The 26623-nt window shown below is 42.6% G+C and overlaps 1 long non-coding RNA gene across 2 annotated transcripts in view; it reads right to left on the bottom strand.

The window, feature by feature from the left end:
- Positions 1–11156, bottom strand: part of LOC121014963 (uncharacterized) — a 118614-nt gene extending 107458 nt beyond the window's left edge. For both annotated transcript variants that reach the window (XR_005783538.1, XR_005783537.1), the window contains exon 1: positions 10022–11156. This is a non-coding gene — a long non-coding RNA (uncharacterized LOC121014963). The remainder of the gene's footprint in view (positions 1–10021) is intronic.
- Positions 11157–26623: the final 15467 nt, after the last annotated feature.

Here is a 26623-nt window from a genome sequence, read left to right as displayed (position 1 = left end):
CTCTGTTTCAGTAAATGGCACCACTACTCACCCAGTTGTTCAAGCCAAAAACTTGGGATTCATTCTTGCTTCCTGCCTTTCCCTGATATTCATTCCACTGGCAGGTCTGGTTGCCACGACAAATCCACCCTTCGTGGTCTTTACCATCATAGCCAAAGTCCAGCGACCATCATCTCTCACAGGGACAACTGCTTACCTGTCGCCATGTGTGCCTGCCTATAATCTACTCTCCCACAATCTATTCTCTAAAGCCCTCTTTTTCAAACCATATGTTATATATCACCTAGAATAAGATCTGCCCCACCCCCCACTCCCACTTCACTCAAGCTACCCTAGCCTTCCTTTGAGTCCTTGAACTTGCCAAGCTTGTTTTCGCCTTAGGTCCTTTGCCACAGCTGTTCTCTTGCCTTGGAATGTTGTTCTTCCTGATCTTCAAATGGCTGGTTCTCTCTTGTTATTCAAATCGCAGACTGCCGCCTCCTCAGAGACTCCTTCCCTGACCATTCAGCCAAAAACGGAATGAATGATTTCCTCTGTCCCACAGAAACATATACTTCCTTTTCCCTGTCCTTTCTTGTCTACCCTTCTTTTCCTTTTCACCCTTAAAAAGTTCTCTTTAACCCACTTTTTTTAAGTTGACTTTGGTTTATATTAAACATTACTCAGAATTCCCCATGCAACACTTGTATGGCTTAATTACTGGTGCAAACATTGCCTTGGGGGCCAGACTTATTCCTCCCTTCCTCCTTCTTTCTTTCCATTCCTCCTCCTGTCTTTCCCTCCCTTTCTCCTTCCTTCTCTCTCTTCCTCCCTTCCATTACATAAATACCCATAGGCTGCCATGATACATCAGAGACACATAGCTATACATAAAGGCAATTATGGCGTAAAGAAAGGAGTACTTGATTTGAAGTCCAAAGACTCATCGAGAAATTCTATGTTCCTCTTATTTATTTCTCAGTCTCACTTTTCTTCTATTTGAAGTGGCAATAAAAATCACTATTTCACAGTTTGTTGTTGAGGGAGATGCAAAGTGTATCAGTTATCTACTGCCACAATCATGCTGTGTAACAAACCGCCTCAAGGCCCACTGGCTTAAAAAAGGCATTGATTATTTCTCATTCTCCTTTGGGTCCAGCTGGGTAGCTTTGCTGATCTAGTAACGGCTTGTGCATATATTTGCAACCAGCTGTCCATTCAGCTGGGCCTCGCTGGCCTACGATGGCCTTGGGTTGAGGTAACTCATCTCTGTTTCCTATGGTATCTTGTCTCCCAGGTTAATTTAGCCTTGTGTTTTTGGTGGTGGCAGAGCTCCAAGAGAGAAATCAGAAACCACATTTCAAGTCTTGGCTTGCATAAAATTTGCTGGTATCCCATTGTTCAAACAAGTCACATGGCCAAGACCACTGCCAAAGAGCATGAATATAGAGAATTATAAAAACCCATTGTTAATGCAATCAACTCACCACCATGAGAATGAGTCATGATGACATATAGCCTCCTCCTCTGGGAAGCCTCTCCTGATTTCTCTCAGAACTCTTTAATATGCTTCCATCATAAATATTATTCATGAATACTTACTGAATTCCTAACATTCTCTAGACTCGTATGTGCTGTGGTGTGACACACACAGCAGTAAAAGTGACAAAGTCCACTGCACTGCAGTGGTAGGGGACAGAGTGAATAAGTGAATGCATGAAAGGACACATAATTCCACATACTGATACGTGCTTTAAAAATATTGCTTTGTAGCTTTTTAAAGCATGTCAGTCTCACCCTCCATGCTGGGATCTCCCTAGAGCAGGCACCTAGTATTTTCATTGCATCTCAGTCCTTAGCACAGTGTCTGGCCCATAGGTGCTCATTAAACAAGAAAGCACAAGTGGATAAAAAGAGCCCTGCAGAAGGCATGGAAATGGGAACAGTGAAGGCAAGAACTTGGCCATGGCAGTGGCTATTCACTCTTAGGCTCTCATTCTTTTCAATGCTTCTATACTCCCACAGGACGACACAGGGACTGCCCCGGCCATCCTGACACAGATGTCTATCACCCAGCAATGACTCTGACCAATGGCCCTGACAGCATTTGTCCAGTTTTGCTTCTCTTCCAATCCCAAGAAATGTGTGCACTCCACGTCTCAGCACTTGCATATCTCAACACAGAGCGTGATGGTGATGAAGTCAGTGAGGACAGGGGATGTGTGGACCTGGGGGCTTGCCTCTTCCATCGGGAATTGTGAAAAGGGAAATTAATCATTTTGAGCAGAAAGTTTCCACATTACCCTGCCTCTCTTGGTGTGAACGAGAAATAGACTTGGGCTCTAATTTACATGTTTTGCCATCAGTCGTTAGAGTTCTTTTTTCACCTGGCTTGGTTCTAGACCCTCTATTTAAATGTTATTCAGAGCCTCTTTCCAAAGACTAATATGCCTACTTGAAGACACTAGTTGGTTTCAAAAGCACTGATGTAGCTACTTGTCAGGTTTTTTAAGTACTCAGCCACTGAACCTCCTTCCTCCATATGGGACATCCTTACAGCACAAGTCTCGGTAGAAGGCATCCCTTCTAGAAACTGAAAAGGCCATATTTCTAGCTTTCCTTCTGCTCACTGGCAGGGGTGGTATGTGCGTGTGACCAAGTCCAGTCAATCAGAGGCTACTGCTTGGGGCAGTGGCCCATTGTTCCCTCATTTACCAAGGTAGCAGGGGTAAGTAATATCACCACTGGGAAACAGTATCCTATAACTCACATCCAGTAGAGCTCTCTGTTATGAGTTGAATTGTGTTCCTACAAATTCTTTTTTTTTTTTCAGTGTTTAATGTTTTTATTTATTTTTGAGACAGAGAGAGAAAGAGCATGAGCAGGGGAGGAGCAGAGAGAGAGAGGGAGACACAGATCTGAAGCAGGCTCCAGGCTCTGAGCTGTCAGCACAGAGCCTGACGTGGGGCTCGACTCCTGACGTGGGGCACGCACTGTGAGATCATGACCTGAGCCGAAGTTGGACACTCAACCAATTGAGCCACCCAGGTGCCCAATTCCTACAAATTTTTATGTTGAAAACTTAACCCCAAATACCTCAGAATGTGGCCTTGTTTAGAGATAGGATCTTTACAGAGGTAATGAAGTTACAGTGAAGTCATTAGGGTGGGCACTAGTCCAACGTGACTGTTGTCCTTATAAAAAGGAGAAATTTGAACAGAGACATGCATAGAAGGTAAGACAATATGAAGAGACATACAGAGGGACTGCCATGTGAATATGAAGGTGGCCATCTATAAGCCAAAGAAAGGGGCCTAGAACAGACCCTTCCCTCACAGCCCTTGGAAGGATCCAACACTTTGAGGGCCTTCTAGCCTCCAGAACTGTGAAAAAATAAAATCTGTTGTTTAAGCTACTCGGTCTGTGGTACTTGGTTATGCCAGCCTTAGAAAATGAATATACCATTCTCACCAGAAAATTCCTGTAGCACCGTTTTGGGTATAGCTCTACTCTCCTCAGATTTCTGGTTCTCCATTTTAAAGGCTTGTCTGAAGCAATTAAATATCTCTTCAAGAAATTATTATCTTGTTATGTTTATTTTTGAGAGAGAGAGAGAGAATGGGGGAGAGAAATATGGGGACAGAGGATGTGAAGTGGGCTCTGTGCTGACAATGCAGAGCCCAACGCGGGCTTAAATTCACGAACCTTAAGATCATGACCTGAGCCGAAGTCAGGTGCTCAACTGACTGAGCCACCCGTGTGCCCCAAGAATTTTTTGGAAGTTAATCAAAGCTTATTGTTTCCAACTAAGAAACCCAACTAATACAAATACCGTGTTCTAACAAGTTTTCCCTCTATGGGTAATTCCGGGTTTTCTTCCTCCTCTGACATTGAAATGGCTCCTACTTCTGAGCTCTGTGCTCCAACCAAAGTTTTATAGGATTGGCATATCTGCCCTTCCTCTGTGGTTGGTGGGCTTCTAACTAATCTAGTCCCATTCCTCCCTGCCTTCAGATACAAATGCAGTTTTCTTATATGCCTCCCCTCAAAGTTGGCCGATCTGCTGACCTTCTTCACTTAAAATAACCAGGATCAGATGGCTGAGGTTATACTAGAGAGGGAGATGTGCCTCCTGACATACAGTATACTGTGTAAATATCAAGAGGCTACTCCCCAGTCCTAGCACCTCAGAGGTGTTGACATTACATGGGACGTTCCAATTTTAGTCCTGCTCTAGAATGTGTTATAAGTAAGCTACTCTGTTGTCTTTACCTCGACTTAGTCACATTAAAACTGGAACTTGAACTCTTGGCTTGCTAATACATTTTGATACAATATACTCATTAAATCTACAGCAATCGTGTTCCACTACTTACAAATATATGACACTGAGGCTATGAAACCAGCAGTGGGGTGAAACCATCTTATCTGAACATAGGTTTGCACAAGCTCAAAAGGCTGGTGAGTTAAAAATTTATTTTGTTGGTTGCTCTGATATTTCACAATTCAGGAGATAAAGGGGGAAAAAACAAAAGAGGAGTGGAAAATACTAAGCCTGAGCCCTCTGTGTCAAGTCCAAGGCAGAGAAGAGGGAAAGAGAAAAAGGCTGACAGAGTAAGGTGCCAGATAGTTTTTGCCCCTATTTCTACTTCCCACAAAAGAATAGGGAATTCACTTTTGTGAGGAAAGAAACATGTACTGGAAACAACGCTGACTACCTCACAAATACTATCCCGTTTAGTTTTTGCAACAGCCCTCCCAAATCACTCCTATCATTGTCATTCCCATTTTATAGATGAACAAATATGTTTTCACAGGGAGTTGGCCAAGTCAGGATCATATATTACTCCAAACGATGTTCTTTCCACTACACAGGGCAAAGAAGAACTAACTTGTTTTCAGCATCCCCCAAGAAACCCAGGAAGTAACAGAGTTCCGTTTGCTCCAAGTAGCTATAATTAAATAGGACAGGAAAGTGAAGCTGCTCCTCAACAAAACCGGAATGTATTACCACCTCTCATTGCTCTCTTCTTTCAACTCATCTCTGACAACATGGGTAGAGCGGCCATCTTCTGGGGGCATGCCTGTTCAACATCTAGGATTTGATTTGTTTTGTCCATTTTGAGTATTCAGGAACTTTGTTTCTTTTCTACTCTCCTTCTCTCTGGCTGCTTCTTTTACAGTTTATATAGTTGGGAGTACTTGGTGTATATTCTATAACCATTGACGGCTGTGGCCCCTGTTCTCACTGGAGGAAAAGATACCATGGATGACATATAAGGCAAATGGTTCTTTTCTTTCTTTCTCCTTTGTTCTCTCCCATTAACAATGATCTGGGTGAGTGATCTCCAGCAAAACACTTAACCTCTTGAAACCTGATCATTTTATTTATAGGGATAATGGTACCTTATGTATCTGATGGCAGAAGCGTGACCCAAAGCATGTCTTAAATCTCTATTCCTTTCACAAGAACTATTAGTCAAAACAAACGTGCTCTCTTTCTTATGGCATGACTAATTAATTATCATTCCAATTACATGCCATAAATGAGACATATTCTAGTGAGTGTTCTTCTGAATAGCAGTGATGACTGGTAAACAAAACCAGTCTTGGGGGAGTGGGGACCAAGCATCCCTGAATGTAGTCCCCCAAATGCCGTATTTAAAAATTAGTTTTTCAAATCATTTTATTTTCCAAATTACATAGGGAAAATGTTTTGCTTATAGCACCACTAACCCCGGGGCACAAAGCACACATGGACCCAGAAGGGAAGGGCAGAATAACTTGGGAGTGGAGTCTGACCTGCTCTCGTTCAGTTTTTAATCAAACACCTCCACATTGGAAATTCCAAAAATATCATGGGAAACTCTTTACAAAATTTTCATGGTTGAGATACTTGAACTTACTGTTGAATACAAAAAGACAGAAGTTACACTTGGCCTCTCTCTTGCCAGAGCACCGTAATGGTCTTTCCACTGGGGGCATTTATTTGGAGTATGAATTTGAGGCTGGGAATTCAGGAGTGTCTCTAACGGTCTCTAAAGGGGGTGAGAAGGAGCCCCGTCTTCGTGAATGCTGTGTTACCCTAGTGTGTACTTCCTTCCTTTGCATGGAAGAAAGGAGGCAGAGCCAAATGATGAACGAAGACTGCCTTATGTAGCAAGGGGAATAACCTACTGTTTTGATTGGAGCTCTTTTTTAGACTTTTATTTTGGGGGGGAGACATTAGAGGGGCTCTAGAACTTACATGGAGATGCATTTAAGCCTCCCATAATGCCAGGTTTCCTAGCGAGAATGTGTTATTCTCTTTTTAAAGAAGATTGTGGTAGTAGGTATTACCAATAACGACCACAATAATAATATTTAACATGATTAGGCATTTGTTATGTTTCAGGAATCTCTAAATGCTTTATGTGTGCTAACTCATATAATTCTCACAGTAACCATGTGAGTTATATACAATTATTATCTACACCTAACAAATGAGAAAACTACATCACAAAGACTTTCCACACGGTCACACCATTAGTGGAGTCAGGATTTGAACCCAGGAAGTCTGGTTCTAAAACCTACGCATTTTAACCACCACACCTCCACAGGATCTCCCCAGCACCATCCCTGACCTGTGATTCTCAATGGCAGCTCTGAGGGTAATTCCTGCCAGGCTCACTGAAGTTGCCCTGAGCTATTGATTCTTCTCCTTGGACACAGTCCCATTGCAGGGACTCTCAGCGCACGCTCCCCTGGGGAAGTTTCTGTCACTGGAAGTAGCTTCCATCCCCAACTCCTGTCATGGCTGCTGCCAGTGAATGGTGGTTTCGGGCATCCACTCCTGCCAATACCATTTTTAGGGTCTTCTAGGTTCCTGCTGCTCCTATAGCAACATCCAGGTATCTTGGCGTTTGTTAGCACCATCTCTAAATTGTAGTTTACTGAACTTGTAATGACACACAGCTCTTTCAAGGAGCTTATTCGAGTAGTGTAGTATCTTAGAGATAGCATCAAGAAGCAAATCTACCTACCTCCTGATCTCCCTTTTGTTCTTTGAGGCACAGCACAGATCCACTTGGCTTCTAGCACCCAATAATTATACTTGTATGGACCTGTGTATTATACTATTGAATTTACCAAGTTCTTTTAAAATTCATTATGTCATCTGATCTTCACCCTAACCCTGTGAGACTATTATGTACTCCATTTTATGGATGAGAAAAGTGAAGCTCGAAAAGCTTAAATGTCTATCCTAAGATTTTATACTGAAGTCAGAGCCAGGAGTAAATCTAATCTTAGATTGCTAATTTCACCACACTGTTGCCAAGGGTACTATGAGTCTTTTAACTCTTTGACTTTATGGACAAAATGGTATCTTGTTGTTTTAACTTACACTACTTTGATTATACCTGAGGCTCTTTTGTAGTTCTTTCTTTCCTATTGTCCATGCCAATTTTTGCTTGTGGGGGTTTATCTTTTCTGACTTGACAAAAACAACTCTTGCTGTAAGGGAAGTGTTGATTCTTTATCTAGCACATATTTTGCAAATACGTTTTCCAGTTTGTCCTATGCCTTTAATGTTTTTGTTTTTTTTTTTTTTTTAGTATATACAGAAACAGAAGATCTCTATGTTGTCAAATTTATGCACTAATTTCTTCATAGTTTCTGCCTTAGAAAAGGCTTCTCAATCTAAAATCATACATTTTTTCCTACCTCGATGGCAGTTTCACTTTTATATTTCTTTTTTTTTTTTAATTTTTTTTTTTAACGTTTATTTATATTTGAGACAGAGAGAGAGAGCATGAACAGGGGAGGGTCAGAGAAAGAGGGAGACACAGAATCTGAAATAGGCTCCAGGCTCTGAGCTGTCAGCACAGAGCCCGACGTGGGGCTCGAACCCACGGACCGTGAGATCATGACCTGAGCCGAAGTCGGACGCTGAACCGACTGAGCCACCCAGGTGACCCTGTATTTCATTTTTAAATCCACTTGGGATGTACTTAAGTGTATAATGTGAGCTAAGGTTTCAACTGGAAGCATTTCGTATAAGCAAAGTTATCCCAGCATTATTTATTAAATAATGTTTCCCCCCACTGATTTGATCATTTTCATATTTTAAATACAATTTATATTTGGGTTTGATTCCAGGCTTTCTATTTACTTCCTGTGATATGTTAACCCTGATTCCAGTCCCGCCCTCTTAATGCCATGAGCACCCCAGGAGCACAGACGGTAGAGTCTGTACTCCTGTCTCAGCATCTCCCTTGGGTACCAAGGGACTTGACATCAGCACTAAGGCCTCGTCACTTGTTCCCCTCGAAGTAGAAGAGCCATGATTCTGGGCCCCAAGTCAGAATGCACAAACTACAAATAGAGGCTTCCTGCAATTATGTGTGTGCGCGTGCACGCACGCAGGCATGCGTGCTCGTGCGTGTATCTCGGGGCCAGGGCTCTGTATCCCGTGGTTCTCCAAATCGGAGAGCCATTTTCTACTTGTGACTTTGTTACTGAATACAGAATCTAGAATCTGAGGCTGACTTAGTGGCTGTTCCCACTCAGGAAACTCTTCCTTAGTCAAGAAAAGTTTTGCTCCATTTACTGTGAGGTTTTTTTGTTTTTTTTTTTTAATTTTTTTTTCAACGTTTATTTATTTTTGGGACAGAGAGAGACAGAGCATGAACGGGGGAGGGGCAGAGAGAGAGGGAGACACAGAATTGGAAACAGGCTCCAGGCTCTGAGCCATCAGCCCAGAGCCCGACGCGGGGCTCGAACTCACGGACCGCGAGATCGTGACCTGGCTGAAGTCGGACGCTTAACCGACTGCGCCACCCAGGCGCCCCTCCATTTACTGTGAGGTTTTGTGGAGATTTTGCAACCTTCATTTTCTCTTAAGGTGTGCAGGTCATGAGGGATGTGGAAAAACATGAGAACTGCAGACCTACGCAACTGCACGTGTAGAAATTTAACATTAATATGGGGAGTCGGAGACTGAATTTACCGTTCTTTTAAATCCCTGTGAACTATTCATTTCTGAGCAATGTATGATCTGTCAAGTCACTTAACCATACAAAATGAAAGAGAAAGGTTTCTTTTATCATAAAATGTTACATCTGGGGGCGCCTGGGTGGCTCAGTCAGTTAAGCGGTTAAGCATCTGACTTCGGCTCAGGTCATGATCTCACAGCTCGTGGGTTCTAGCCCTGCATCGGGCTTTGTGCTGACAGCTCAGAGGCTGGAGCCTGCTTTGGATTCTGTGTCTCCTTCTCTCTCTGCCCCTCCTCTGCTTGCTCTCTCTCTCTCTCTCTCTCTCTCTCAAAAATAAATAAACATTAAAAAAAAAACCCAAAAAACATTTAAAATGTTACATCTGAAGTGGACCCTGGACATCTTCTAGCCCAACCTCCTTGTTCTTACAGATATGGAAACTGAGGCCTAGAGAGCTTCTATGACCCCCTCAGGAGGTCAGAGCCAGGACTGAAAGATGTGTCAATGGACTCCACTCTGCCCCCACCCCTCTGCTCAATATATGGAAGTTAATTAACTCAAGCAATGCCATCTATCACAGTTGTATTAAAGTCCAAAACTCAAGCAAGGACCTAAGCCGATAGTGGAACTGTTTTTCTAAGTCATCAATTTAAGTACATCTTGGCCTGAGAAAATACATACTATATGTAGCTCTGAACAAACCCTTCCCCAACTCTTCCTTTTTCTTTCTGTTTTACCTCCTCCCTGCTTACTTCTTTCTTACTCCGTCTTCCCCCTTGCTCTGGAACCTCTCCTGCCTGCCAGAAATAAACTTCGCCTCACGGGCATCTCATTGAAACCCCCATGGCACATTTGGCCTCAAGGGATGCTCCTCTCCTAGGTAGGAAGCCATCACTAGCAAGCTGTGACGGGGGCCCCAGAATTCAGGCAGGAATAAGGCCAAGTGACGTGGGTAAAAGTGAAACTCAGGACACGGACGTGCTTATGGACACAGATTTCCACCCATGTAACCCAGGACTTCAAATAAGCAGGATTCAAAGTCCTCTCCTGCCACACAGTCTAGTTACCTCTGAAAAGGAAGACGACGATGACTCCATTGGCTCAGGCAGAAAAGGGGACCAACGGGGCTTCTGTGCACAGCAGTGGATGAATGTGAATCCTGGGTTCATGTACCTTCTCATATTGGTCTTTGCGCCGTCTCCTTTCATTTTTGACAAGGTAACAAGTAAGTACCCAGAACTGGCTGATGAAAACAAAATTGCAGATACTAATCTACTTGTAACCCAGCCCCGCCCGCATGCAGTAACTACCACCCCACGTGCCGTGCTTTTCCTTGCCTTGAATTTCTTTTTATATGGTCTTACTGCATCTATATATTCATGAAAAGCCTTTTTTAAAATTTTAGTTATTTTTAACATTATAAAAATGGTATTCTATGATGTCTGAGCTTTTCTTCAAAATAATAAGGGAGGGGGAAGGGGCTAAGACATACAGAGGAAGCAAGATTGACTAAGATGAAAGCTAAGTAGTAGGTACCTGGAGGAAATCACAGTATTCTTTCTGTTTCTATATGTTTAAAATTTCCCATACGAAAAACTGCTGAATATTTTATTGCGAAGAATCATCCGTGTTACTTTTTTTAATTTCTGGTATTTCCTAAGGTGAATAGTTCACAGTATATTTGAAACATTTTTGAATACAAGAAATGAAGCAAAAGGAGATTTTTGATTCACTAAAGAATCCAAAGTGACCGTATTTCCCTTCTTCCTCTAGACCACAGTTACGTACCTCGATTTTCTTCATGCTTCCCCCAAGTTCTGCCCCCAACCTACCTCCCCAGTATTCCATGAAGCGGATCCAGTTCACAGTGAGCTCTCTGGGCACAGCTCTGGCAATTCCACTGGTCTCATTGTATCTGGTTCTTAGTCACCAAATCCTCAGCTTCCCAAGGTGTGGCTGTCCTGTTAGGTACCTCTTCCTTCCCTGGCCTCAGGCAGCAGAGGGACCGGAAGAGCCTGAAGGGAGGAAAAGAGGGTGTTACTTGTTTGTGATCAAATCTCCAGAGATGCTTTTCCCCTTCTGCTGCTAACAACCCCACTTCTCTAGGGCCTACGTGTGAGGGCCCCCTTTCCAGAAGCTGGGCCCATTTTCAGCTCAACAGGCAGTCTTTCACGTAAAGACCCCCCTCAAGTCAAATCCAGAGAAAATGGAGTATATATCTCTCTTTTGACTTGATGGGTGACTTTTCTGTCCTTTTAGGCTTTGATCCACAAATAGAATGCCACTTTCTTTTTTATTTAAAAAAAAATTTTTTTTAATGTTTATTCATTTTTGAGAGACAGAGCATGAGCAGGGGAGGAGCAGAGAGGGAGACACAGAATCTAAAGCAGGCTCCAGGCTCCGAGCCATCAACACAGAGCCTGACGCGGGGCTTGAACCCACAAACTGTGAGATCATGACCCGAGCTGAAGTCGGACACTCAACCGACTGAGCCACCCAGGCGCCCCTAGAATGCCACTTCCAAATGTACTTCTAGGCTGCACTGAGATTGACTTGCTTAGAGACTGACAATGCCCTTCTTTCCAGGGCACCAAGTTCGTTGCTTGTAACCTGAAAATGCTAACCATTGGTTTATTGGTTAACCAATAAACATCGGTTGCCTATTACGTGCCAGGCACCGTGATAGGCTTTGTGTATATGGTGACACCTCAGATGGAGGCTCTGCTCCAAGACCTCCCCATTCACTAGGAATGCAGCAAAGCACACAAACAAATGTAACAGAAGCACTTGCACTCAGGCCGCAGTATGACTTCCGCGGGCTCTAATACATGTGCCTTCACTGGCCAACTTGCTGCAGAAAAATACCAAAAATTATATTTTTAACTTGTACATACTGCACAAAGATAAATGTATTAACATTTCATTAGAAACATTACTTCTAATTTTAAAAGAATTTAAAACATTTTTATGACTTCCTAAAAATATCATGGGTCCTAGCCTCTCCGTCTCCTGGGCCTACTGAGAAGCACTGGCCCTGCCTACCATTTGTATTTTCTCCCCTATTTGGGGATAACTCAGCCCCACCTCTTTATTCCTTCCATCTCTTTCTGACAATAAGAATCCCCTTATGATGACAGGGGTGCCTGGATGGCTCAGGTGGTTAAGCATCTGACTTGGGTTCAGGTCATGATCTCATGGTTTGGGAGTTTGAGCCCCACATCGGGCTCTAGGCTGAGAGCTCAGAGCCTGGAGCCTGCTTCAAATTCTGTGTCTCCCTCTCTCCGCCCCTCTCCCACTTGTGCTCTGTCTCTCTCTCAAAAATAAATAAACATTAAAAAAATGTTTTTAAAGAGAAAAGAATCCGCTTATGATAAGTCTCCATTTGGTTTCCGTCCACTGAACCTGTATGTATCAACAAAGAATAGCAATGAAATCACATTTAAAAGAATGTATTTTTCATTTATCATGACAGCAGCCACAGATATGTCAAATAATAGTTAAAGTTTATTGAGTATTTTTTTAACGTTTATTTTATTTGTAAGAGAGAGAGAGAGAGAGCGAGCGGGGGAGGGGCAGAGAGCATGAGGGAGACACAGAATCCAAAGGAGGCTCCAGGCTCTGAGCTGTCAGCACAGAGCCCGACATGGGGCTTGAAGTCACAATCCATGAGATCATGACCTGAGCCAAAGTCGGAGGCTTAACCGACTGAGCCACCCAGGCACCCCTCAAAAATGTATTGAGTCTTAACTGTGTGAGCCACACTAGTTCACATGTGTTAACTCATTTAAGATGACGACCCTATGGAGGAGAGGGGGTAGTACTGCCATTGCCCTTACTTTATAGATGAAGAGGCAGAAGCACTCAGAGGTTAAATAGCTCATTTGGGGCCACACAACTAGTGAAAGATACAGCCAGTATTTGAACTTGTCAGAGGCCAGAGCCTTAACCACTATGCTAGATGACCTAGGACACAATTGTGTGGCACATCTCTCACACAGGCTGTTTTCTACACAGTTGTGAATTTTCCACCCTCTATAAACCTGCAGCCTGCCAGGAGCCCATCCGTAGCCCCAGGGCGGGGAACCTGCACTTGGGGTAAAATTTCCAACTTTTTATAGCATTAAGCTGCCAAGGGGACTCCTTTAATACATGAAATATTCCTGTTTCAGGGACTGAATCAGGGAAACACAGTAACCACACTTTCCCTGTGTGCCCTCGAGCTCCTTCTTGTAGCTGAACATGAGCCAAATGAATGAGAAGCTGTGACGTTCCCACCCAGTCCTCCTTATCTCCTAAAATGACTGAAGAGATTTGAGGCCCCCCTGGACCCCTGCATTGTTCAATGGCTTTAGGACCGGGATTACAGCCAGCCGGCACATCCTGGGTTGTGCCTTCACCAACAAGGCAGACTCACACAGAAAAAGAATTTAGGTTAAAAAAGATGGTACGTTAGATCCCAGGCCCACGAAGCCACAACAATCCTCGTTTGCCAAGAAGAAATTTATGTAATCACAAGACTAAAGACACTTTTAATTTCCAAAATGTTATTGCAACCAGCACAATCATCCTGCCTAGGTAAGTGCCAAAATACTTTTTCCCTGAGTCCTCCTAAGTGCTTTGAGCTGACAGAAAATATCCTCTTGAAATTACACAGTTAACTCCAGAACCGTAGCTGTGCCACCAGAGAAAGAAAGACAGGAAGGAAGCATTTCAGCTGAGATGTACATCATGGGGGACGGGAAGAGATAACATCCTGACCCATATATACAGTTTCTGGCCCAGAAAATATTATCTGCTTAATGATAACTGTAGTATACACTCAAAAGCAAGCATGGAAAATCACCGTGTTTTTTTGTAGGGAGGGGCAAAGCCTGAGAGCTTGTGATTTTTTTTTTTCCACTCATATAGCTTGAAGCCAACAAACACGTTGTACTGGATAATATCATATATACTTACAGAGGGGAATAAATGAAAGCTGACTCAGAAGAGCCCGTTAGACTGCAGCATTTGGGTAACCAGTAATGAGCAGACAGATAAAAAATCATGTGACCACCTAATACAACATTGACTCTTTTCTTAAAAAGAACCAAAATATTATCTGTTGTTAAAAATAAGCCTCAATTCCATGGCCGTCTACCGTAAATCACTGCCTCCGTGTAAAGAAATCCTGATCGCTTAGTCAGATTTCCTGGAATGAGAGTCCAGGCAGAGGCAAATGCATGGGTCAGGGCATGTGGATAGGTGACAGATGGTGGATTTTAGCCTTTCAACACATAACCGTAACCTTATGCACTGTCTGAGTTTATTTTCAATCCCATACACAAGGGCTTATTGTTTATAATAAGCTCTCCTCCAAACCCATTTCCAGGAAAAGATTCTCTGTGTGTGTCACCCTCTATCACTTCCCAGGCTGCACAGTGACCATGAGGGCTCCAGGACCCAGGGCCAAGCGTCAACTGCCAACAATCGGTGGAGGGGCTTGAAATTTCCAGTCCTTGCGACTATTTATATTAGTGTCCTGTCTAGTCTAGTCTCAGATGCACCTTGGATGCGTTACTTAGAATTTTCAGCCTTACTTCTATTTTCTCACCTGGAATGAAAACCAATGCACATTTCACCAAGGCATCTCTAACTTGTTAGAAAAAGAGGGAAGGAAAGAAAATTTTGTCTCACAGGTTGGGTTTCTATCTCAAGGTGGGAAAACTCAGTAATTTATACTCAAAAGTAAACAAGCTACACTCACCCCCAGCCTAGGAAACGTGTAAACATTAAATGGGCAATTCTGATTTTATTCTTGGTACCGTGTTCATGTTCTGAGTCAACTCTCGCCTTCTCTCTACTTTGAAGCTGATGAACGCAGGCCCCTGATTCCATCTGAGACCATGTAATCCCACTGGGCTTTCTAGAAGGCTTGGGGTCAACACAGGGACATGAATTTGAATGAGCACAAATTCTAGCTATATGACTCCAACTAAAATGTGAGGCAGAGAACAGCTCTGAGATTCGTGAACATCAATTTACTTGGGGAGAAGCTGGAGAAAACTTTGAGTTTGGTCTCAAAATAGCCTGGACAATTTTAGTTTTCTGACAGCATTTGGTGGCAAGCCTGTTAAAGAACACCATCTTGAAATTTCCCATTTGTGGGCTGTAGATAGCATATCATCTGGACGCACCCAGAGCGTCAGAAGCATTAATCACCAAGGCACACCTGGCATGGAACAGAGATGTGAGGAGAGGATGAGAAAGAGTTTTAGATGGACCCCCTACCTTCTGTGTCCTCCACTTCTGCCTATTTGATTAGTCAACAGCTTGCCCGATTGCTCACTCAGAGAGGCCCTAGGGTACAGTGGTTAAGAGCACAGACGCTACAGTTAGGAGGACATGTTTCTGAATCCCAGCTCTGCCGCGTACTGGCTCTGTGACCATGGGCCAGTTCCTTAACTTCTCTGAGCCTTAGCTGTGTAGGGTGATAAGTATGCCAGGACTGGCACAGGGCCTGCACACTTGGGGGCTCAGGGCTCTTCCTCTCTTAGCCTTCCCTGTTCACTGAGTGTTCATGGATGTATGCAGAGTACTCAGTCAGTGCTCACAAACCATTAATTTATCTTTATTACTGGTGGCCCAATGATGATGAGCTTAAAATTATTGTTGTTATCATTATTCTTGGGAAAAGGCCATGTAGAAGTTGCTGTTTCTCATTCTAGTTATCAAGTCACTTCAGCGTAGACAGTTGTGTTCTGGACTGAGCTATCTGGAAGGCTTGGCAGATGTCAGGCTAGGGGTCACCCTTTGTTCTCACATAAGAGTCGAAACCTGGCATTCTCTGATTTGACAAAGTATGAATGCCTGGCTGCTCTTGCCAATGGCATTCAAAGGTGTCAGTCCTATGTACCAGTCCTGTATTTATAATGGGATTCTTTGAGAGCTGAAAAGAAACAGGAATCAGAATCTTTATTTCAGATATTCCAAGTTATTTGAACATCTCTGAAATACTGAAATCTTTTTAACTGACCTGAGTTAGCAGGAAAAGTCACTGGCGTGAGACCCAAGAGGAACTGCCCCATCAGGTACATTTGAGTGCCTTAAGGTTAAGAACAGGGTCAAGATTTTCCAGGAGGCAAGATGGTCCAGCCCTGATACTGCCTCTTCCACATTCAGTCACCATCACACCATGACCATGCCCAGTGGCAAATGGCTGAGTATGTGAGAAAAGAAGACTGATCACAGACACTCATCTTGCTGGAACCCAGCTTGGTATGGCATGGGGCCCCATGCCTGAGTGGAACAAGGCATTCCAGGGAGAAGCACTCTTCTTCCCTGCCAACCCCTCCTGGCCCTTTTGTCTGCACTAGACTGATGGACTAATGTTTTCAGTAGTGACAAAGCAAGAGCTGGCAGCTTCTCCCATGAGTGACTGTGTTGGCCTGTGTGGACTGAGGTTCTTGGCTTCTCATGGGCAATGGCCAGGAAAGAAAGAACAGACTTCTCTTCTCAGTGAAAACAGGGAGTTGGAATTATTATAAATTGAACATTCAAAGAAATGGGAGGTTATTTCATATTCCAAACTGATGAAGCAGGATATATCAGTTATGCCCAGGTACATTTGAGTTGAGAGCCTTCATAACACCTGTTCTAAGTCCTTCTGCAAATCCCTAAACTACAAAATGGGTGAAAATTGAAAATCACCAAGAGCTTACATCTTGGGAAGAGTTGTATCTCTTTACCGTACTGTCTCCTAGTCCAGATTTCCAAATGAGGAATGGACTAAAATGGAGGTTAACTTATCTTTTGAGCTGGACAACTCATTTCCCTTTGGTGACTAATTTCTAATCCCTTCCTCCCCCCAACTGGACCTTTGGCCAATTTCAACTAATTATGAAAACTTGTATCAGTTTCAGGTTCCTGGTCTTCAGAGACAAAAATGATGTTGTATCAGAATGATCTTGTCATAGTATTCTTAAAGAAAAATCCAAACTAGCTCACTAGAAAAAAATATGGTAAATATTCTTGCAATGGTACCATGAACACATCAAGAACCAGGACCTTCTTTCCAGTTTTGCTTAAAATAGGCTCAAAGGTACCATCTACACTGATTGGTTGTAATGCAAATTTGTCAGGTTTTCTATGACCATAAAAAAAACAAAGGCCTGGGGTGGGGAAAAACCTTTCTTGTTACAGAGAAATGTAATAGTAGAATTGGCAATTTTATAATCAGATCAATATAGCATGTTTTACCTGATAATCTCAAAGCCATTCTCAACATCAATACTGAACTTCATGACACTGTCAGTGGGTGGAGAGGTGTCAAACATTTGCTCACCCGTTGTGTACCTTAGCTTCCATTGTTTGCAGAACCTGAATTGAAATTCCTATCTCTCAATTTATCATTCCCACCGGCACCCCTACATCAATCTTCTTGGCTGGGTTGAGTGGACGGAGTTTAGGGGAGGGTGTGCATTTGGGTGACTTGCTTGGTTGGTTCAGAGAATTTGGCCTGGGAATGGGCTTGAGACTGAAGAGAAACTTTCCCTCTGTGGGCCTGAGGAACTTCAGTATGATAACATTCTTGAGCCTTTCAGACTTCTATGAGACCATTGGGTAGGAAGGCCCAGCATGGCCACCATGCCATCAAGACATTGGACACTCACCCATTTGCCTACGAAAAGTCTTGAGCATGTGGAATTTAAGAACTAAAACAGACAAACAAACAAAGGGAAAAAAAGAGAGAGAGAGACAGAGGCAAACCAAGAAACAGGCTCATACCTATAGAGAACAAACTGATGGTTACCAGAGGGGAGGTGGGTAGGGAAAGGGATTAAACAGGCAATGGGGACTAAGGAGGGCACTTGTGATGATACTGGGTGATGTGTGGAAGTGCTGAATCACTGTATTGTACACCTGAAACTAATATGACACTGTATATTAACTAAGCGGAATTTAAATAAAATTAAAAACAGAAGTCTTGAGAATCATGTCTACTGGGTACCCATCCCTGAGTTTTTTAGGGGATTTGGGTTAGACACATGGATCTTAGCAATGTTCCAGAACAAACCTTTTGTTTTACTGACAACTAGCCCAAAGTCATTTGAACAGCAAGTCCATGAACAAGATTATGGTTTCATCATTCCTAATGTTCTTTCTATCATCCAATTCTTCCTTATGTAAAAACAAGGAGGATGTGATTTTCTCCTGGAGGGGTTCACAATAATGGGATGGGGATGGTGGCGGGGGGATGAGACTTTGTGCTACTGAACAGTGGATATCTCAACATGACAATGTGACAGGGATGTAGGAGAGAATTAATATATGCTGAGCACCTGTAATGTACAAAGGATCTGACTATACATTTTCTCACCTAATCCTTACATCGAATTTATGATAAATATGTAATCTCTCATTTTATTGGAAAGGAAACTGAAGCTCAGGTTCTGCATTCTTCATTAGCATGTGCATGGAACTGTACCTATCCTTACACCTACTCCTCTGAGGACCCAGAATCAGTGGACTCCCAAAGAGGAGCGATTTAGTCAAAGGCTTCTTGGAAACATAAAGCCTGAACTGGGGTATTGCACCTGCTTAAGCACAGAGAAGCCTCAGCAGATGGAGGAAACACAGATGACCTCCCCACGATTCTGTCACTGCCCAGAGAAGACTGGAACCAGTTACCCACCCACTAACTTGCAGTCTCAAATATAAATTGCCTAGAAAATCGAGCATGCTAAAAAGAAAATTTGCATCTTAAACCTGCAGTGGCCCCATGTAGAGAGGGTGTATTCTGGGCAAGGATAGTATATAGGGTATAGCGCAACACAGTATATAGTGGGGAGCTCCTGAGGGTATAGAAGACACTGACGTCCATTTTATGAGTTTGATCATTTGATGTAGAACCAGAACAGGCATGAGCACAGCGGTGCAGGGATGGATAGCTAGACGTAGCTATATACAAGTGTTGAGGGAGTCAGGCAGGACAGAGTGAGGACAGGTAGGGCAGGGTTATACATGGTGAGTTTAAGAAGTATGATTTGAAGCAACGTAGTTTAAAGGACATGGCTTGACAGAGATCGAGGAGAAACTCTTTAGGGAAGGTGTGAGGGTGAGGCAAGGAAAAGCCCATGCTTAGTTGGATCAGAGACCTCAAAACAGAACCCAGTAGCTAGAGAAGAGACAGTTGGGTTAAGGAGTTTGTTAGGAAAGTTATAAAGTCATAAACTCAACCGCATTAGCCTTAAGCACCTACGTACGGAATCTTCAAACTCCTCAAGGATCCCATTCCACTTTGAATACCTTTACATAGGACTCTGGCATTGTAGTGTTCTCTTTATGTATGGGATTCTGAGTCAACCAGGAAAGAGGAAAAGATCTTGTCAGAACTGAGGTTTTACCACCCCTTTCCCCTAAACAAAGAAGTTAAAAGCAGCAGATCGACCAGATTCGCATAAACACCGAATCTGAATTTTATGAAGGAGCTTCAGAATGCACACAGACTATCAATTAAAATGTGCTGGGGAAATTAGGCCACTAACTGTCAATGGGCATGAATTGCTCCCTGAGGAATTTCCATTAGATTTAAGTTTGATGAGATGTTCCAACACTGGATCCAAAATTTTTTTAACTCTTGGTTGCTATCAAGGTGGAAACTGGAATTGGCATTTAATAAAATCTCTTGTGCAGCTAAAAAGGTGAAAACATTCTTCTTGAGCAAGCTTTGAACAAATGGAGTGACTTAAAGGCAGGTGCTTCAGACGGAGAGGGCACATATTCTGTTTAATAATATAAGAGACTTGGAATAGGTAGCAGGCTCATTATTTTGGCAAAAATAATGTTTGTCGCCCGTTTTTGTTTTTTGTTTTTTTTTTCTGACTTCTTCTAGAAATGGATAGACAGAAACCTGGATTCCTGGGGAATTATCAGGGTTGTCACGCACAGTGGTGCAGGTTATACCCTAAACAAAGGTGCCCAGAGATGGGACACCTCTGAGCTGAAAGCCAGTATTCCTTGTGATTTAAGTTCCATGAGGATAGGGGCCTTGAGATCTTGGTTCCTTCCATAACTTCTATGTTTGCAACAGTCCCTGACGTACAGAAGTTCCACGAAAGTATGTGTTAACTGAAAGAATAAGGAAATAAAGTGGTCTCAGCAATATGGCGTCAAGCTGGATAATCATGAAGAAATGTTGAGGAGGCTACTTCCTCAGATAGATGCAAGGCCACTACCAAGGTATGTGTATCTGGTACACAGTGTTAGGGTTCTGCCCAGTAGCTACGAAATGGCCAGACATGGCCAGTGTAGAGAGGCCAGGAGTGGTGGCTTGGGGGGAGTGTGCTCAGGCCATGCTCCCCCATTTCCTTACCAACCATATTCATGTTTTGTTTCAGGTAGGAATGTGTCTCTCTAAAATCTTTGCTTTTCCAGACTATAGCAAAGACATGGAAATTCATTTCAGGCCGTTTAGACATAATTAAAGGCCTGCTAGAGATTTCTGGGAAAGTTTTGTTTTGCTGCCTCAGATGTCATCTCTTAGTCCTTTTTTTAATCCTTTGAGCCCCTCAGACATTCCTTCTTTCTGCTGAGAGCAAAGACACTGAGTATGGAAAAGAGGCAGCCGTCTTGTGACCATGAGGCAACAACCATGAGGCAAAAACCCTACGTCACAGATAGAGGAAAGAAATATTGAAGGAGACTGGAACACTTAAGAGCTTACAGAGCCCTTGGGATGGCTCACTTCCAGACTTTTAATGTGTGAGAACAACACCCCTCTTTCCACTTGGTTAAACCACAGCAGTAAAATTTTGGTTACATGCAGCTGGGCCCAATTCCTAACTGATACAATAAGCAACCACCAGGAATGTAAGCCATCTAGAGATGCTCAGAAATACTTGAGGAGGAGACAGGATTTCTGGTATCCAATATGGAGACTTGGAATAAGATTGACGGATATTCAGGAACATAGTGATTCCTCAGGAAGCAGGAGGACTTGGGTGACAAAATAAAGAATTTTCCAGCAGTGAAGCTTTTGAAGTTACTGAAATATACTATGAAGACAGTCTGTGGACTCTCAAATATGTGTTTTTGGGATTTCCATTCTGACAACAGCAGAAATGACCTCCTAGTTGAGCAATGCCTGAAAGAACCATCTGTCCAGAACTTCATCAAGCTCGAGCTACAAAGATGTGGTACAAACCAGTTTGAGAACTTCACATTCCTTCTGTTGCCTAATGCCACTGAGCCAAAACGAGCCAATTTATTTTGAATGGGTTGCTGTTAATTTGATCTCCAAATTACCGGTTGGTAATTTTAGTGCCCATGATCTAAAAGTACCTCATGACTGTAAGGAGGAACAGTTGATATAATCACTGTCATCAAAATAACAACCTCATTTCACATGTTAACACCTTGAGTCTGTTGACACTATTGGTTAACTGTGCTACACATCTATTCTGCTTTCCACAACACTCGTGTGAACTAGTGTCCTGAGGAGCTGTGGGCTCTTTGAAGCATATTTGGAGACTTTTTCTGCCCTTAGCGTCCATGTAGCTAGAAACAACAGGGAGGTGTTGATTGGTAGGTATATTTTTAGTCGAATCACTTCAACGCCAAACAGGGAGTGCTTCAGGCAGTAAGTAGTGAGATATATCTGATTAGGACTCATAAATTTTGTTTAGGACGCCTCTTATAACTAAGTGGCTGGCATGGCATGGCTATAGGTATGTGTGTTTTGGTGGATGCCCTTGGGTGGCCCACTTTCATATGAACAAAACAACTCGTTACTGTGGCAGAGTACCACCTTTATTCTGTGGAGCTCCAAAATTTATTTTCCAGAAGATACGTTTCTCGGTTCACATCTCTGTGGAGCAGTGAGACGTCCTATATTAACCAACCCAGCCCCCACCCGCTCCTAACAAACACAACACACACACACACAAACTGAAAGTCATCTTCAATACGAGGCCAATTCTCAATTACTTTCATAGAAGGGTCACAAATTTGTGAATTACATTCAGGCATGCAGAAGTCAACATAGATTCTTTATTTTTTTCTTCTCTCAGATCTTCTCTTAATCGAGAGGGCTTTTTTTCTCCACAGGCAGCAGAGAATAGTTAATGTTGCTACTCCAAGGTTACTGAGTCTTTATTGCTCCTTGGATGTTCTAGGCCTGACATGATGGGACTGTTTGGATCTTGTCTCTGTTGCCCATTCTTGTCTCTAGTGTGACCCAGCTTACCTCATTTGCACCTATCACTTGAAGTAGAAGTTGTGATTTCTGCCATAGCCTCCTGACAGGAGGACGCAGCACCATAAAACAACCTCCTTATTCCCTGTCCCTCTGTGGCTCAGGGGTCTACAGGACTTCCTGATTCTTCTACTGATACACATGAGGGTTCCGCAGTTCCATGTGGACCAAGAAGGCCACCTCCAGGCTTTCTGAACCATGCAGGTGGTGCCATGCTCTTCCCATGCTAGGCTCAAAACAGGGAGCTCCCCCTTGAAGTGATTTTGAACTAACTAACATTTGTCTTGAGATGTTTAGGTTGTATCAACCTGCTGTGAGAGTTTCTCAAGCCTTCTTCCACTTGGAATTTTGATCTTGATGGTGAGGTTTTATCCCTCAATTCTGGAATCTTTCCTCTCCTTCCTCTCCCTCCCTGGACTCCTCTCACTGGCACATGAAGGGCTTTCTTACTTTGCCTTTCAGTCAGATGAAATTTATTCTTACATCATATCTTTCTTCTTCTTTTTTTCTAGGTCTTATAAATAAAGCTCTGGAGTCCAAATTTACCAGACTTGACTCTAGATAAGTAAAGGGAAGCTTTACAAAGTAGAAGGCTCTTCCCCCACCCCACCCTTAAATGCTTGGCTTTCAAGGTTATTGTCACACTACTGACTCAAAACATTAGCTTTTCAACTTAGAGGGAAATGATAACCTCTGAGTTTAAGTGTCTACCCAGGAGTGCCTGTGTGACTCAGTCAGTTAAGCATCGGACTTCAGCTCAGGTCATGATCTCACAGTTCGTGGGTTCGAGCCCTGCATTGGGCTCTGCGCTGACAGCTGAGAGCCTGGAGCCTGCTTTGGATTCTCTGTCTCCCTCTCTCTCTGCCCATCCCCCGCCTGTGCTCTGTCTCCCTCTCTCTCAAAAATAAATACACACTTAAAAAAATTTTAAGTATGTATTTTAAGTGTCTACCCACCCTCTCTTTCCCCATGGCAATCAACTGTAAAGGCCAAAGGAATTTAAGGAAACAGGATTTGTTAGGAATTAATATCTAAAGGGAGGAGGAAGAGAGACTAGTTTAATATTTTAATAATATTCTCCATTGAGCTTATGGGAGAGCCACTTGCTGCCTGTTAAGAATATACCAAGTGCTGTGTTAAGTGTTTTCTCTTGCTTTTCTTCATGTGTCCTTACGGCTCCCAAAGAGGACTTTGCTTATGAAGACACTAAGGCTTATTGAGATTATTGATCTTGCTGAAAATCACAGAACTAATCAGCAACGGAGCCAGGATTTGAGCCCATGGGTTCTGCCTTAACAATTTGCAGAATTAGTGACGGTGACACTGTGTCTCAGGGAGGACAGGGGGTGATGACAAGGAAATCCATACCATGTCCAAGAGCATGTACCACATATTTCATTACGCCTTGATTTCTCGTGTCTTTCACTAACATTCTCATGCCCTTTGAAACACATCTGGCAAACCCAAGTGTTGCTTGGTGGAAGAGAAAAACTGGCAAAAATTTGGCAGAAGACAGAAGGAGGAGGGTAGAGAATGTTCACAAAATACCAGTTCCTAGGAAATGTACTTCATCTTCCTGGTTCAGTTCATTAATTTTTTCACCCACAACATTTTTTTGAAAAGGATTTTAATGAGACATTTATTGGAAGTTGGTTAGAGGCCTACATGGTAAGTGCTATATTTTTATTGGTTTCCTTTTTACGAAAAGGCAAGACCAAAGTACACGGCGTTCAGAAGACATTCTTAAAATGGGAGGCATCTGAGTCACAGAAGTAAAGTTAAATTCTCTAAGCTTCCGGTCCCATAATATCTTTCTTTAAATACGCTTTTGTCCTGCAGTTTCGCTTTACCGAGATCACAGGATGATTCTGTAGGAAGAAGAGAATCCATCTGACCTGCCTACACCAGCCTCCCTGGAACTCATTTCTTTTCACACCCCAAGGAAATCATGTTTGAAACAACAGAGGAGGCAGGAATTTGGAAAAAAGAGAAAGTCCAATGTTCTCTTAAAAAAAAAACAAAACAGGAAATCATGTATCTTAAAGTACAGATCAGTAGTGGAAGCCTATATTTCAATACCGTCATGTTTTCTCACCCATACGATCTGTACGTTAGTATAGGCACTATTAGGAAGAAAGAAAAACAAATAGTCAAACTTGTCTCAAGATCAATGACAAACTGTTCCAGAACAGTAACAAAAACCATTAAGATCGGTGGGTGATGCATATGAAAACCCCTTAGATTATTTAAGAGAGGTTCTTTCATATAATCAAAGGTGATTTCGAAAAAGATGAAGACTCCAAACAAAAACAAAGAAGGGAACTTCAAGAGAAAATGGAGCAAGAATATTATACAAGGAAACAAGAAGAGTTTTAAATACATAAAGTAGAGGACGATGAAGGAGTCAACAGGACTGTTAGGAGAGAACAGAAGAACTTTTTTTTTTTTTAAGTGGGAAGACGGCTTGAGAAATGAAATGACTTCTTTGTCTCAGTGTGTGAAGCAGGATACACGGGGACAGATGCCAGAAACAGGCACATTTCCCAAAGGAGGAAGAAATAGAAAAGAAAATGGGTTTCCTGCCAGAACAGGTGGAGTCTTGACATGTACACATCTGACAGGCAGGATTCTGAAGCTTTCCAAGGGTCTGACCAGGCCAGTCTGAGGTTGTCTCTAAGACTTGAGGGCAAGGCTCTGCGGAGGAGGCTCAGTGAGATGGTTTCAAATGTTTTTGGACACATGAGAAATAGCAGTGGTGGGGAAGAAAAATCATGGAGTGGCCTGCTATTGAGCACAAGGCTGAAAGTTGGGCTAAACTCATTCAGAGCTCATGGTCTGATATTTTTAACCATCCATTTTGGGAAAAGAGCCAAATGTCTGGTTAATTTCAGGTGGCAGCAGATATTAACTCACTAAACTCCCTTTGACCTTCTCAAATATTGTGAAAGCTTTATCGGGACCTTTCTTTCTTTCTTTCTTTCTTTCTTTCTTTCTTTCTTTCTTTTCTTCTTTCTTTCCTTCCTTCCTTCCTTCCTTCCTTCCTTCCTTCCTTCCTTCCTTCTTTCTTTTTTCTCCTTCTTCTTGGTAGTGGTGGTACTTGTGGCTAATAAGTGGGTGGGTCTGAGATAGGGAAAGAAAGTAGGAGGTGTGGGTGAAAAGTTGATGTAAAATGTTCCTACAGAGTTTAGAGTTCTGTTTTGTTTGTCTAACCGATTTTTATTATAATCTGTGACTGGTACTCTGTAAATAGCACACTTACCCAATCATAAAAATGTATAAATAATCATCTAAGCTGGATCTGGGGTAAAATCATCAAAGCAAATAGCAAAGCCTTGAGAATAATGTTTCTGACCCTGCGATAATTGAGAGGCAGTAGAGAGTTGTAATTACAAGCATGGGCTCAGAAATAAGGCTACTTGTTTGTGAATCACCATCCTATTTATTGACTCTGATATTGGGTACTGAACTACACGATCTTGGGGATCGAATCTTCCAATGCCTTAATCCCCTTAGCTATAAAGCGGGGATACTAATAGCACCTCTCTGTGACACATCTATCATTATGCATCTATCACACTGTTTCTTTTCCCTCCTGGGAACACAGGAAAACCACATTTCCCATTCTCTTTCTTTCATCTACATGCGGCCCTGTGACCAGTTGTGACTATTAGAATGTGGGCAGAGGTGGAAATGACACTACTGAGCTGGCCCCTAAAGCCTCCCACAAGATCCTCTATGCTCCTTCTCTCCTCTCATGGCTTGCCTGCCAGTTGCAGAAGATCCAGGATAAGATTCTGAGACCCCTCAAGCTGGTGCTGCCTCCCCAAACCATGGTGTGAAAATCTGTTTGCCAATCATGTTATTGACAGTGACGTAAAGAAGAAATAAATCTTCTATCGTACGAACTACTAACATTTGAGGATGTTTGTTATAGCAGTTACTCAATTCTAATACTGTCTCAAAGTACTAGTTACCCATGACTAAAAACTATGGCATAAAGATATTATAAAGATTAAATGGAAAAAAAAAAAAGATTAAATGAGTTAGTATAGGGGCCCCTGGGTGGCTTACCAGTTAAGCATCCGACTCCTGATTTCGGCTCGGGTCATGATTTCACAGTCATGAGTTTGAGCCCCATGTCAGACTCTGCAATGGTACAGAGCCTGCTTGGGATTCTCTCTCCTTCTCTCTCTATGCTCATATTCTCTCTCTCTCTCAAAATAAATAAATAAATAAATAAATAAATAAATAAATAAATAAATATTTAAAAGAAATAAATGAATTACTATATATAGGAACTATCACAACATTATCTGGTACATGATAAGCTCTCAGTAAATATTATCTCGAATATCCATAATCACTATAGATTTGGCCAGTTAGGTATATCCAAAACACCACCTGGTTCAGGTCCATTAACTCTAAGAAATACTATTTG

Source organism: Herpailurus yagouaroundi, unplaced genomic scaffold, assembly GCF_014898765.1.
Source record: "Herpailurus yagouaroundi ecotype Mexico unplaced genomic scaffold, PumYag 29, whole genome shotgun sequence".
Lineage (NCBI taxonomy): Eukaryota > Metazoa > Chordata > Mammalia > Carnivora > Felidae > Herpailurus > Herpailurus yagouaroundi.
The sequence above is the reverse complement of the archived record's forward strand: the minus strand, read 5'-3'. Positions and strand labels throughout refer to the sequence as shown.